This window comes from Schistocerca cancellata, unplaced genomic scaffold (assembly GCF_023864275.1).
Source record: "Schistocerca cancellata isolate TAMUIC-IGC-003103 unplaced genomic scaffold, iqSchCanc2.1 HiC_scaffold_1087, whole genome shotgun sequence".
NCBI lineage: Eukaryota > Metazoa > Arthropoda > Insecta > Orthoptera > Acrididae > Schistocerca > Schistocerca cancellata.
Genome location: NW_026047086.1, coordinates 192,713 through 206,147, shown reverse-complemented (window position 1 = coordinate 206,147; position 13,435 = coordinate 192,713). Strand labels below are relative to the sequence as shown.

General features: G+C 49.6%; 15 non-coding genes across 15 annotated transcripts; 10 read left to right on the top strand and 5 right to left on the bottom strand.

The window, feature by feature from the left end:
- Positions 1–118: 118 nt before the first annotated feature.
- Trnav-uac (transfer RNA valine (anticodon UAC)) lies at positions 119–191 on the bottom strand. Its single transcript has one exon. It is a non-coding gene; the product is annotated as a tRNA-Val (tRNA).
- A 235-nt stretch (positions 192–426) lies between these two features.
- Positions 427–498, top strand: Trnap-cgg (transfer RNA proline (anticodon CGG)). Its single transcript has one exon. It is a non-coding gene; the product is annotated as a tRNA-Pro (tRNA).
- A 1,631-nt stretch (positions 499–2,129) lies between these two features.
- Trnap-ugg (transfer RNA proline (anticodon UGG)) lies at positions 2,130–2,201 on the top strand. The gene has a single exon. It is a non-coding gene; the product is annotated as a tRNA-Pro (tRNA).
- Positions 2,202–2,805: 604 nt separating this feature from the next.
- On the bottom strand, positions 2,806–2,878 carry Trnav-uac (transfer RNA valine (anticodon UAC)). The gene has a single exon. It is a non-coding gene; the product is annotated as a tRNA-Val (tRNA).
- A 235-nt stretch (positions 2,879–3,113) lies between these two features.
- Trnap-cgg (transfer RNA proline (anticodon CGG)) lies at positions 3,114–3,185 on the top strand. The gene has a single exon. It is a non-coding gene; the product is annotated as a tRNA-Pro (tRNA).
- Positions 3,186–4,816: 1,631 nt separating this feature from the next.
- Trnap-ugg (transfer RNA proline (anticodon UGG)) lies at positions 4,817–4,888 on the top strand. The gene has a single exon. It is a non-coding gene; the product is annotated as a tRNA-Pro (tRNA).
- Positions 4,889–5,492: 604 nt separating this feature from the next.
- Positions 5,493–5,565, bottom strand: Trnav-uac (transfer RNA valine (anticodon UAC)). The gene has a single exon. It is a non-coding gene; the product is annotated as a tRNA-Val (tRNA).
- Positions 5,566–5,800: 235 nt separating this feature from the next.
- Positions 5,801–5,872, top strand: Trnap-cgg (transfer RNA proline (anticodon CGG)). Its single transcript has one exon. It is a non-coding gene; the product is annotated as a tRNA-Pro (tRNA).
- A 1,631-nt stretch (positions 5,873–7,503) lies between these two features.
- Trnap-ugg (transfer RNA proline (anticodon UGG)) lies at positions 7,504–7,575 on the top strand. The gene has a single exon. It is a non-coding gene; the product is annotated as a tRNA-Pro (tRNA).
- A 604-nt stretch (positions 7,576–8,179) lies between these two features.
- Positions 8,180–8,252, bottom strand: Trnav-uac (transfer RNA valine (anticodon UAC)). Its single transcript has one exon. It is a non-coding gene; the product is annotated as a tRNA-Val (tRNA).
- Positions 8,253–8,487: 235 nt separating this feature from the next.
- On the top strand, positions 8,488–8,559 carry Trnap-cgg (transfer RNA proline (anticodon CGG)). Its single transcript has one exon. It is a non-coding gene; the product is annotated as a tRNA-Pro (tRNA).
- Positions 8,560–10,190: 1,631 nt separating this feature from the next.
- On the top strand, positions 10,191–10,262 carry Trnap-ugg (transfer RNA proline (anticodon UGG)). The gene has a single exon. It is a non-coding gene; the product is annotated as a tRNA-Pro (tRNA).
- Positions 10,263–10,866: 604 nt separating this feature from the next.
- Positions 10,867–10,939, bottom strand: Trnav-uac (transfer RNA valine (anticodon UAC)). Its single transcript has one exon. It is a non-coding gene; the product is annotated as a tRNA-Val (tRNA).
- Positions 10,940–11,174: 235 nt separating this feature from the next.
- Positions 11,175–11,246, top strand: Trnap-cgg (transfer RNA proline (anticodon CGG)). The gene has a single exon. It is a non-coding gene; the product is annotated as a tRNA-Pro (tRNA).
- Positions 11,247–12,877: 1,631 nt separating this feature from the next.
- On the top strand, positions 12,878–12,949 carry Trnap-ugg (transfer RNA proline (anticodon UGG)). Its single transcript has one exon. It is a non-coding gene; the product is annotated as a tRNA-Pro (tRNA).
- The last annotated feature ends 486 nt before the right edge of the window (positions 12,950–13,435 follow it).

Genomic DNA, 13,435 nt, shown 5'->3' with positions numbered 1-13,435 from the left:
CAGTATTTGACAGTAAAATGACGCCCTATCCGTCTAGCATACGACATTGCTTGTCTCTGCATACGCGGACGTGAGGTCATCTCGGAAATGAAATCCGAAATATAGATTAAAATTGTTGTGTTCCCGCCCGGGATCGAACCGGGGACCTTCTGCGTGTAAAGCAGACGTGATAACCGCTACACCACGGAAACGACGGTTCTTTTCGTGTACCACCCGGAGACTCGTAATAGCAACAGTTTTTCTTCTGTGTTAGAAAGGGCATCGGCTACGAGCTCCCTCCGATTCGTGAAGTTCCTATAGTAAAAGACGTCGATGAAAACAATCCAACCGCGACAGACAGGGAGAACGCTGGGCGAGCTGCAGCCCTACAGGGTGAGACCATCAAAGGTGGCGTCATTCACATGCAGTGCGTTTTCGGAACGGACAGGCTCGTTGGTCTAGGGGTATGATTCCTGCTTCGGGTGCAGGAGGTCCCGGGTTCAAATCCCGGACGAGCCCTTGCGTTTTGTACAACGGTGTGGTAACAAATCGCATGGCGGCGGCTGTTTCGCGCATTTCCAGGCCTCCAAGTCAGCGCTAAAATCCGACAACCAGTTCTGAAACAGTTTCATGTTTCATTTGAGCCATGTGCACCCTGCTGGTGGAACGTTTGAAGTTGATTTAAGTGGTCACTGCAGAGATCGTAGCAAGTGTCTTGCTGAGTGCGACGAAAACGGGTTTCCGCCCGCAATCGAACCAGGGACCTTCTGCGTGTTAGGCACGGCGCCTGGGCTCGGCGGCAGCTGCTGCTCTTTCTTTCCTTACGAGATACCGTCGATTCGCGCAGTCGTTATTGCAAAAGATGTCACCAAAGGCAATCGCTTCGTTAGCGGCACGGTGCCTGGGCTCGGCGGCAGCTCTACATGGAGGCACCAGCAGCCCAGCCAGGCCGCCGCCGGCACCGGCGCGCCGCAGCGCAAGAAGCCGGCGCCCGCCCTGCAATGCCCCCCGTCGCTGCATATTCCACCCGCCTTATATCCTCCCCATGTCTGACTCACTACCCTAAATGACACTGCGGTCGACGTGCTTTTTACTATCGCTTTTGGAAGAACCAAGGCGCATATTCTAGTGTCGAACCGGTATTGCAAATTTGGATTAAGCAAAAATTTATTGTGTGGTCGAGCGACACCCTCGGCTCGCTCTTCCTACATGATCGCTTCTTGCGAGGAATAATTCCTAGCGCGCCGATGGCTTCAGAGTTGGTCTTCTCGAAGTTTTGCTTCCGCACTGCATTCCGCAATCTTTTCGTTATGAGCTTCGGTTTCCCGACTTTCTAGTGTTTAGTGCGTTTGGCTTCTCTTAACCCTTAGCCACCGCTTGCCGAAATTTCCACGCTGTCATATGTCGATCTGCAGAGCTCAATGAAGGCATCGCGGCCGTTCCTGAGCTCATGGAACGGCCGAATCTGTAGTTGTTTCCAGATCTCTCCCACACAACGGCCTCCCAGTAGCTTGGATTACAGGAGTACGCCACTACTCCCAGCCGCAGATTCACCTTTGAAAGCAGAATGACATGAGCTACGCGCAACTCCGATTGTTTTTTTGTTGTGTCTGGCCTACTTTGAAAGACTTTGTAGTCGATTTACTTACTACTATCGCTGTTGGAAACCAGGATACCACACAGTATTCTAGAGACGATCAGGCAATGAAAATTTAGAATAAGTAAAACAGTATCAAAAGAATTTGTGTGGTGGAGCAGCACATGCAATTTATGCTTCCTAGATAATCGTTACTGCATAGAATAATTCTTTTGTCTGCGGCGTCTTCAGTATCCGTCTTGTGGAAATTTTACTTGCAGTATATTGTGCAATCTTTTCGTTATGAGTTGGTGCTTGGTTTCCCGATGTTCTTTTGTTTAGTGCATTCGCCTTCTCTTAACCCTGAGAAACCACATACCGAAACTGAAGCACTGCCGGCTGTTCATAAGCAGTGTTCGATGAAGTTATTTCCCTTTTTATTCGTTGCCTTTAATATTCTTCTCATCATTGGTGAGTGCTGCCTGCAGAAAGCGTTTATCTTGCGAATTCACGTGAAAGTTTGTGTTCCCTGTGAGGTCCACTACTTGGGATTAACTTGATGCTCCAGGCAGGTGGCTCGTTGGTCTAGGGGTATGATTCCTGCTTTGGGTGCATGAGGTCCCGGGATCAAATCCCGGACGAGCCCTGCCATTTTGACCGTGCTGAAGAGTAGGTGGAACTCAGCCCCGGTTGCAGCTCCTCAATGAAGAGTAGACGCCTGTTATAGCACGTGGATATAACAAGAATGCGGCACCAGTAAAGTACGTAGGTGGAATTCGGTAGAAACGCAGACGGTAATTTTGCATGCAACGGAAAGCAAGGTTGTCTTTGCGGAATATGTGCACCGTGAGTGGAGATTCAGCTTAACTGTGCGACAGTCTACCCTCATCTTACTAACGACGGCAACAACAAAGGTGTGGTGGCATGTGAGATTGAGAGTGGCTAAGAGTTTCTCATTATTAGTTAGCATCACACTTTGACAGAGCTGTGACAAGGCGAGTAGGGTGAGCTCAGGAAAGCCATTAGCAAGCGCACTTGAAGTAGCCCTGAAGAACCGGATTATAAATTTTGCCAGCCATAATGGAGCTAGGGGCGTTCCCAGTTACCAAATACCGGTGCAATAAGAGAGCAACAGTATTTGACAGTAAAATGACGCCCTATCCGTCTAGCATACGACATTGCTTGTCTCTGCATACGCGGACGTGAGGTCATCTCGGAAATGAAATCCGAAATATAGATTAAAATTGTTGTGTTCCCGCCCGGGATCGAACCGGGGACCTTCTGCGTGTAAAGCAGACGTGATAACCGCTACACCACGGAAACGACGGTTCTTTTCGTGTACCACCCGGAGACTCGTAATAGCAACAGTTTTTCTTCTGTGTTAGAAAGGGCATCGGCTACGAGCTCCCTCCGATTCGTGAAGTTCCTATAGTAAAAGACGTCGATGAAAACAATCCAACCGCGACAGACAGGGAGAACGCTGGGCGAGCTGCAGCCCTACAGGGTGAGACCATCAAAGGTGGCGTCATTCACATGCAGTGCGTTTTCGGAACGGACAGGCTCGTTGGTCTAGGGGTATGATTCCTGCTTCGGGTGCAGGAGGTCCCGGGTTCAAATCCCGGACGAGCCCTTGCGTTTTGTACAACGGTGTGGTAACAAATCGCATGGCGGCGGCTGTTTCGCGCATTTCCAGGCCTCCAAGTCAGCGCTAAAATCCGACAACCAGTTCTGAAACAGTTTCATGTTTCATTTGAGCCATGTGCACCCTGCTGGTGGAACGTTTGAAGTTGATTTAAGTGGTCACTGCAGAGATCGTAGCAAGTGTCTTGCTGAGTGCGACGGAAACGGGTTTCCGCCCGCAATCGAACCAGGGACCTTCTGCGTGTTAGGCACGGCGCCTGGGCTCGGCGGCAGCTGCTGCTCTTTCTTTCCTTACGAGATACCGTCGATTCGCGCAGTCGTTATTGCAAAAGATGTCACCAAAGGCAATCGCTTCGTTAGCGGCACGGTGCCTGGGCTCGGCGGCAGCTCTACATGGAGGCACCAGCAGCCCAGCCAGGCCGCCGCCGGCACCGGCGCGCCGCAGCGCAAGAAGCCGGCGCCCGCCCTGCAATGCCCCCCGTCGCTGCATATTCCACCCGCCTTATATCCTCCCCATGTCTGACTCACTACCCTAAATGACACTGCGGTCGACGTGCTTTTTACTATCGCTTTTGGAAGAACCAAGGCGCATATTCTAGTGTCGAACCGGTATTGCAAATTTGGATTAAGCAAAAATTTATTGTGTGGTCGAGCGACACCCTCGGCTCGCTCTTCCTACATGATCGCTTCTTGCGAGGAATAATTCCTAGCGCGCCGATGGCTTCAGAGTTGGTCTTCTCGAAGTTTTGCTTCCGCACTGCATTCCGCAATCTTTTCGTTATGAGCTTCGGTTTCCCGACTTTCTAGTGTTTAGTGCGTTTGGCTTCTCTTAACCCTTAGCCACCGCTTGCCGAAATTTCCACGCTGTCATATGTCGATCTGCAGAGCTCAATGAAGGCATCGCGGCCATTCCTGAGCTCATGGAACGGCCGAATCTGTAGTTGTTTCCAGATCTCTCCCACACAACGGCCTCCCAGTAGCTTGGATTACAGGAGTACGCCACTACTCCCAGCCGCAGATTCACCTTTGAAAGCAGAATGACATGAGCTACGCGCAACTCCGATTGTTTTTTTGTTGTGTCTGGCCTACTTTGAAAGACTTTGTAGTCGATTTACTTACTACTATCGCTGTTGGAAACCAGGATACCACACAGTATTCTAGAGACGATCAGGCAATGAAAATTTAGAATAAGTAAAACAGTATCAAAAGAATTTGTGTGGTGGAGCAGCACATGCAATTTATGCTTCCTAGATAATCGTTACTGCATAGAATAATTCTTTTGTCTGCGGCGTCTTCAGTATCCGTCTTGTGGAAATTTTACTTGCAGTATATTGTGCAATCTTTTCGTTATGAGTTGGTGCTTGGTTTCCCGATGTTCTTTTGTTTAGTGCATTCGCCTTCTCTTAACCCTGAGAAACCACATACCGAAACTGAAGCACTGCCGGCTGTTCATAAGCAGTGTTCGACGAAGTTATTTCCCTTTTTATTCGTTGCCTTTAATATTCTTCTCATCATTGGTGAGTGCTGCCTGCAGAAAGCGTTTATCTTGCGAATTCACGTGAAAGTTTGTGTTCCCTGTGAGGTCCACTACTTGGGATTAACTTGATGCTCCAGGCAGGTGGCTCGTTGGTCTAGGGGTATGATTCCTGCTTTGGGTGCATGAGGTCCCGGGTTCAAATCCTGGACGAGCCCTGCCATTTTGACCGTGCTGAAGAGTAGGTGGAACTCAGCCCCGGTTGCAGCTCCTCAATGAAGAGTAGACGCCTGTTATAGCACGTGGATATAACAAGAATGCGGCACCAGTAAAGTACGTAGGTGGAATTCGGTAGAAACGCAGACGGTAATTTTGCATGCAACGGAAAGCAAGGTTGTCTTTGCGGAATATGTGCACCGTGAGTGGAGATTCAGCTTAACTGTGCGACAGTCTACCCTCATCTTACTAACGACGGCAACAACAAAGGTGTGGTGGCATGTGAGATTGAGAGTGGCTAAGAGTTTCTCATTATTAGTTAGCATCACACTTTGACAGAGCTGTGACAAGGCGAGTAGGGTGAGCTCAGGAAAGCCATTAGCAAGCGCACTTGAAGTAGCCCTGAAGAACCGGATTATAAATTTTGCCAGCCATAATGGAGCTAGGGGCGTTCCCAGTTACCAAATACCGGTGCAATAAGAGAGCAACAGTATTTGACAGTAAAATGACGCCCTATCCGTCTAGCATACGACATTGCTTGTCTCTGCATACGCGGACGTGAGGTCATCTCGGAAATGAAATCCGAAATATAGATTAAAATTGTTGTGTTCCCGCCCGGGATCGAACCGGGGACCTTCTGCGTGTAAAGCAGACGTGATAACCGCTACACCACGGAAACGACGGTTCTTTTCGTGTACCACCCGGAGACTCGTAATAGCAACAGTTTTTCTTCTGTGTTAGAAAGGGCATCGGCTACGAGCTCCCTCCGATTCGTGAAGTTCCTATAGTAAAAGACGTCGATGAAAACAATCCAACCGCGACAGACAGGGAGAACGCTGGGCGAGCTGCAGCCCTACAGGGTGAGACCATCAAAGGTGGCGTCATTCACATGCAGTGCGTTTTCGGAACGGACAGGCTCGTTGGTCTAGGGGTATGATTCCTGCTTCGGGTGCAGGAGGTCCCGGGTTCAAATCCCGGACGAGCCCTTGCGTTTTGTACAACGGTGTGGTAACAAATCGCATGGCGGCGGCTGTTTCGCGCATTTCCAGGCCTCCAAGTCAGCGCTAAAATCCGACAACCAGTTCTGAAACAGTTTCATGTTTCATTTGAGCCATGTGCACCCTGCTGGTGGAACGTTTGAAGTTGATTTAAGTGGTCACTGCAGAGATCGTAGCAAGTGTCTTGCTGAGTGCGACGAAAACGGGTTTCCGCCCGCAATCGAACCAGGGACCTTCTGCGTGTTAGGCACGGCGCCTGGGCTCGGCGGCAGCTGCTGCTCTTTCTTTCCTTACGAGATACCGTCGATTCGCGCAGTCGTTATTGCAAAAGATGTCACCAAAGGCAATCGCTTCGTTAGCGGCACGGTGCCTGGGCTCGGCGGCAGCTCTACATGGAGGCACCAGCAGCCCAGCCAGGCCGCCGCCGGCACCGGCGCGCCGCAGCGCAAGAAGCCGGCGCCCGCCCTGCAATGCCCCCCGTCGCTGCATATTCCACCCGCCTTATATCCTCCCCATGTCTGACTCACTACCCTAAATGACACTGCGGTCGACGTGCTTTTTACTATCGCTTTTGGAAGAACCAAGGCGCATATTCTAGTGTCGAACCGGTATTGCAAATTTGGATTAAGCAAAAATTTATTGTGTGGTCGAGCGACACCCTCGGCTCGCTCTTCCTACATGATCGCTTCTTGCGAGGAATAATTCCTAGCGCGCCGATGGCTTCAGAGTTGGTCTTCTCGAAGTTTTGCTTCCGCACTGCATTCCGCAATCTTTTCGTTATGAGCTTCGGTTTCCCGACTTTCTAGTGTTTAGTGCGTTTGGCTTCTCTTAACCCTTAGCCACCGCTTGCCGAAATTTCCACGCTGTCATATGTCGATCTGCAGAGCTCAATGAAGGCATCGCGGCCATTCCTGAGCTCATGGAACGGCCGAATCTGTAGTTGTTTCCAGATCTCTCCCACACAACGGCCTCCCAGTAGCTTGGATTACAGGAGTACGCCACTACTCCCAGCCGCAGATTCACCTTTGAAAGCAGAATGACATGAGCTACGCGCAACTCCGATTGTTTTTTTGTTGTGTCTGGCCTACTTTGAAAGACTTTGTAGTCGATTTACTTACTACTATCGCTGTTGGAAACCAGGATACCACACAGTATTCTAGAGACGATCAGGCAATGAAAATTTAGAATAAGTAAAACAGTATCAAAAGAATTTGTGTGGTGGAGCAGCACATGCAATTTATGCTTCCTAGATAATCGTTACTGCATAGAATAATTCTTTTGTCTGCGGCGTCTTCAGTATCCGTCTTGTGGAAATTTTACTTGCAGTATATTGTGCAATCTTTTCGTTATGAGTTGGTGCTTGGTTTCCCGATGTTCTTTTGTTTAGTGCATTCGCCTTCTCTTAACCCTGAGAAACCACATACCGAAACTGAAGCACTGCCGGCTGTTCATAAGCAGTGTTCGACGAAGTTATTTCCCTTTTTATTCGTTGCCTTTAATATTCTTCTCATCATTGGTGAGTGCTGCCTGCAGAAAGCGTTTATCTTGCGAATTCACGTGAAAGTTTGTGTTCCCTGTGAGGTCCACTACTTGGGATTAACTTGATGCTCCAGGCAGGTGGCTCGTTGGTCTAGGGGTATGATTCCTGCTTTGGGTGCATGAGGTCCCGGGTTCAAATCCTGGACGAGCCCTGCCATTTTGACCGTGCTGAAGAGTAGGTGGAACTCAGCCCCGGTTGCAGCTCCTCAATGAAGAGTAGACGCCTGTTATAGCACGTGGATATAACAAGAATGCGGCACCAGTAAAGTACGTAGGTGGAATTCGGTAGAAACGCAGACGGTAATTTTGCATGCAACGGAAAGCAAGGTTGTCTTTGCGGAATATGTGCACCGTGAGTGGAGATTCAGCTTAACTGTGCGACAGTCTACCCTCATCTTACTAACGACGGCAACAACAAAGGTGTGGTGGCATGTGAGATTGAGAGTGGCTAAGAGTTTCTCATTATTAGTTAGCATCACACTTTGACAGAGCTGTGACAAGGCGAGTAGGGTGAGCTCAGGAAAGCCATTAGCAAGCGCACTTGAAGTAGCCCTGAAGAACCGGATTATAAATTTTGCCAGCCATAATGGAGCTAGGGGCGTTCCCAGTTACCAAATACCGGTGCAATAAGAGAGCAACAGTATTTGACAGTAAAATGACGCCCTATCCGTCTAGCATACGACATTGCTTGTCTCTGCATACGCGGACGTGAGGTCATCTCGGAAATGAAATCCGAAATATAGATTAAAATTGTTGTGTTCCCGCCCGGGATCGAACCGGGGACCTTCTGCGTGTAAAGCAGACGTGATAACCGCTACACCACGGAAACGACGGTTCTTTTCGTGTACCACCCGGAGACTCGTAATAGCAACAGTTTTTCTTCTGTGTTAGAAAGGGCATCGGCTACGAGCTCCCTCCGATTCGTGAAGTTCCTATAGTAAAAGACGTCGATGAAAACAATCCAACCGCGACAGACAGGGAGAACGCTGGGCGAGCTGCAGCCCTACAGGGTGAGACCATCAAAGGTGGCGTCATTCACATGCAGTGCGTTTTCGGAACGGACAGGCTCGTTGGTCTAGGGGTATGATTCCTGCTTCGGGTGCAGGAGGTCCCGGGTTCAAATCCCGGACGAGCCCTTGCGTTTTGTACAACGGTGTGGTAACAAATCGCATGGCGGCGGCTGTTTCGCGCATTTCCAGGCCTCCAAGTCAGCGCTAAAATCCGACAACCAGTTCTGAAACAGTTTCATGTTTCATTTGAGCCATGTGCACCCTGCTGGTGGAACGTTTGAAGTTGATTTAAGTGGTCACTGCAGAGATCGTAGCAAGTGTCTTGCTGAGTGCGACGAAAACGGGTTTCCGCCCGCAATCGAACCAGGGACCTTCTGCGTGTTAGGCACGGCGCCTGGGCTCGGCGGCAGCTGCTGCTCTTTCTTTCCTTACGAGATACCGTCGATTCGCGCAGTCGTTATTGCAAAAGATGTCACCAAAGGCAATCGCTTCGTTAGCGGCACGGTGCCTGGGCTCGGCGGCAGCTCTACATGGAGGCACCAGCAGCCCAGCCAGGCCGCCGCCGGCACCGGCGCGCCGCAGCGCAAGAAGCCGGCGCCCGCCCTGCAATGCCCCCCGTCGCTGCATATTCCACCCGCCTTATATCCTCCCCATGTCTGACTCACTACCCTAAATGACACTGCGGTCGACGTGCTTTTTACTATCGCTTTTGGAAGAACCAAGGCGCATATTCTAGTGTCGAACCGGTATTGCAAATTTGGATTAAGCAAAAATTTATTGTGTGGTCGAGCGACACCCTCGGCTCGCTCTTCCTACATGATCGCTTCTTGCGAGGAATAATTCCTAGCGCGCCGATGGCTTCAGAGTTGGTCTTCTCGAAGTTTTGCTTCCGCACTGCATTCCGCAATCTTTTCGTTATGAGCTTCGGTTTCCCGACTTTCTAGTGTTTAGTGCGTTTGGCTTCTCTTAACCCTTAGCCACCGCTTGCCGAAATTTCCACGCTGCCATATGTCGATCTGCAGAGCTCAATGAAGGCATCGCGGCCATTCCTGAGCTCATGGAACGGCCGAATCTGTAGTTGTTTCCAGATCTCTCCCACACAACGGCCTCCCAGTAGCTTGGATTACAGGAGTACGCCACTACTCCCAGCCGCAGATTCACCTTTGAAAGCAGAATGACATGAGCTACGCGCAACTCCGATTGTTTTTTTGTTGTGTCTGGCCTACTTTGAAAGACTTTGTAGTCGATTTACTTACTACTATCGCTGTTGGAAACCAGGATACCACACAGTATTCTAGAGACGATCAGGCAATGAAAATTTAGAATAAGTAAAACAGTATCAAAAGAATTTGTGTGGTGGAGCAGCACATGCAATTTATGCTTCCTAGATAATCGTTACTGCATAGAATAATTCTTTTGTCTGCGGCGTCTTCAGTATCCGTCTTGTGGAAATTTTACTTGCAGTATATTGTGCAATCTTTTCGTTATGAGTTGGTGCTTGGTTTCCCGATGTTCTTTTGTTTAGTGCATTCGCCTTCTCTTAACCCTGAGAAACCACATACCGAAACTGAAGCACTGCCGGCTGTTCATAAGCAGTGTTCGACGAAGTTATTTCCCTTTTTATTCGTTGCCTTTAATATTCTTCTCATCATTGGTGAGTGCTGCCTGCAGAAAGCGTTTATCTTGCGAATTCACGTGAAAGTTTGTGTTCCCTGTGAGGTCCACTACTTGGGATTAACTTGATGCTCCAGGCAGGTGGCTCGTTGGTCTAGGGGTATGATTCCTGCTTTGGGTGCATGAGGTCCCGGGTTCAAATCCCGGACGAGCCCTGCCATTTTGACCGTGCTGAAGAGTAGGTGGAACTCAGCCCCGGTTGCAGCTCCTCAATGAAGAGTAGACGCCTGTTATAGCACGTGGATATAACAAGAATGCGGCACCAGTAAAGTACGTAGGTGGAATTCGGTAGAAACGCAGACGGTAATTTTGCATGCAACGGAAAGCAAGGTTGTCTTTGCGGAATATGTGCACCGTGAGTGGAGATTCAGCTTAACTGTGCGACAGTCTACCCTCATCTTACTAACGACGGCAACAACAAAGGTGTGGTGGCATGTGAGATCGAGAGTGGCTAAGAGTTTCTCATTATTAGTTAGCATCACACTTTGACAGAGCTGTGACAAGGCGAGTAGGGTGAGCTCAGGAAAGCCATTAGCAAGCGCACTTGAAGTAGCCCTGAAGAACCGGATTATAAATTTTGCCAGCCATAATGGAGCTAGGGGCGTTCCCAGTTACCAAATACCGGTGCAATAAGAGAGCAACAGTATTTGACAGTAAAATGACGCCATATCCGTCTAGCATACGACATTGCTTGTCTCTGCATACGCGGACGTGAGGTCATCTCGGAAATGAAATCCGAAATATAGATTAAAATTGTTGTGTTCCCGCCCGGGATCGAACCGGGGACCTTCTGCGTGTAAAGCAGACGTGATAACCGCTACACCACGGAAACGACGGTTCTTTTCGTGTACCACCCGGAGACTCGTAATAGCAACAGTTTTTCTTCTGTGTTAGAAAGGGCATCGGCTACGAGCTCCCTCCGATTCGTGAAGTTCCTATAGTAAAAGACGTCGATGAAAACAATCCAACCGCGACAGACAGGGAGAACGCTGGGCGAGCTGCAGCCCTACAGGGTGAGACCATCAAAGGTGGCGTCATTCACATGCAGTGCGTTTTCGGAACGGACAGGCTCGTTGGTCTAGGGGTATGATTCCTGCTTCGGGTGCAGGAGGTCCCGGGTTCAAATCCCGGACGAGCCCTTGCGTTTTGTACAACGGTGTGGTAACAAATCGCATGGCGGCGGCTGTTTCGCGCATTTCCAGGCCTCCAAGTCAGCGCTAAAATCCGACAACCAGTTCTGAAACAGTTTCATGTTTCATTTGAGCCATGTGCACCCTGCTGGTGGAACGTTTGAAGTTGATTTAAGTGGTCACTGCAGAGATCGTAGCAAGTGTCTTGCTGAGTGCGACGAAAACGGGTTTCCGCCCGCAATCGAACCAGGGACCTTCTGCGTGTTAGGCACGGCGCCTGGGCTCGGCGGCAGCTGCTGCTCTTTCTTTCCTTACGAGATACCGTCGATTCGCGCAGTCGTTATTGCAAAAGATGTCACCAAAGGCAATCGCTTCGTTAGCGGCACGGTGCCTGGGCTCGGCGGCAGCTCTACATGGAGGCACCAGCAGCCCAGCCAGGCCGCCGCCGGCACCGGCGCGCCGCAGCGCAAGAAGCCGGCGCCCGCCCTGCAATGCCCCCCGTCGCTGCATATTCCACCCGCCTTATATCCTCCCCATGTCTGACTCACTACCCTAAATGACACTGCGGTCGACGTGCTTTTTACTATCGCTTTTGGAAGAACCAAGGCGCATATTCTAGTGTCGAACCGGTATTGCAAATTTGGATTAAGCAAAAATTTATTGTGTGGTCGAGCGACACCCTCGGCTCGCTCTTCCTACATGATCGCTTCTTGCGAGGAATAATTCCTAGCGCGCCGATGGCTTCAGAGTTGGTCTTCTCGAAGTTTTGCTTCCGCACTGCATTCCGCAATCTTTTCGTTATGAGCTTCGGTTTCCCGGCTTTCTAGTGTTTAGTGCGTTTGGCTTCTCTTAACCCTTAGCCACCGCTTGCCGAAATTTCCACGCTGTCATATGTCGATCTGCAGAGCTCAATGAAGGCATCGCGGCCATTCCTGAGCTCATGGAACGGCCGAATCTGTAGTTGTTTCCAGATCTCTCCCACACAACGGCCTCCCAGTAGCTTGGATTACAGGAGTACGCCACTACTCCCAGCCGCAGATTCACCTTTGAAAGCAGAATGACATGAGCTACGCGCAACTCCGATTGTTTTTTTGTTGTGTCTGGCCTACTTTGAAAGACTTTGTAGTCGATTTACTTACTACTATCGCTGTTGGAAACCAGGATACCACACAGTATTCTAGAGACGATCAGGCAATGAAAATTTAGAATAAGTAAAACAGTATCAAAAGAATTTGTGTGGTGGAGCAGCACATGCAATTTATGCTTCCTAGATAATCGTTACTGCATAGAATAATTCTTTTGTCTGCGGCGTCTTCAGTATCCGTCTTGTGGAAATTTTACTTGCAGTATATTGTGCAATCTTTTCGTTATGAGTTTGTGCTTGGTTTCCCGATGTTCTTTTGTTTAGTGCATTCGCCTTCTCTTAACCCTGAGAAACCACATACCGAAACTGAAGCACTGCCGGCTGTTCATAAGCAGTGTTCGACGAAGTTATTTCCCTTTTTATTCGTTGCCTTTAATATTCTTCTCATCATTGGTGAGTGCTGCCTGCAGAAAGCGTTTATCTTGCGAATTCACGTGAAAGTTTGTGTTCCCTGTGAGGTCCACTACTTGGGATTAACTTGATGCTCCAGGCAGGTGGCTCGTTGGTCTAGGGGTATGATTCCTGCTTTGGGTGCATGAGGTCCCGGGTTCAAATCCCGGACGAGCCCTGCCATTTTGACCGTGCTGAAGAGTAGGTGGAACTCAGCCCCGGTTGCAGCTCCTCAATGAAGAGTAGACGCCTGTTATAGCACGTGGATATAACAAGAATGCGGCACCAGTAAAGTACGTAGGTGGAATTCGGTAGAAACGCAGACGGTAATTTTGCATGCAACGGAAAGCAAGGTTGTCTTTGCGGAATATGTGCACCGTGAGTGGAGATTCAGCTTAACTGTGCGACAGTCTACCCTCATCTTACTAACGACGGCAACAACAAAGGTGTGGTGGCATGTGAGATTGAGAGTGGCTAAGAGTTTCTCATTATTAGTTAGCATCACACTTTGACAGAGCTGTGACAAGGCGAGTAGGGTGAGCTCAGGAAAGCCATTAGCAAGCGCACTTGAAGTAGCCCTGAAGAACCGGATTATAAATTTTGCCAGCCATAATGGAGCTAGGGGCGTTCCCAGTTACCAAATACCGGTGCAATAAGAGAGCAA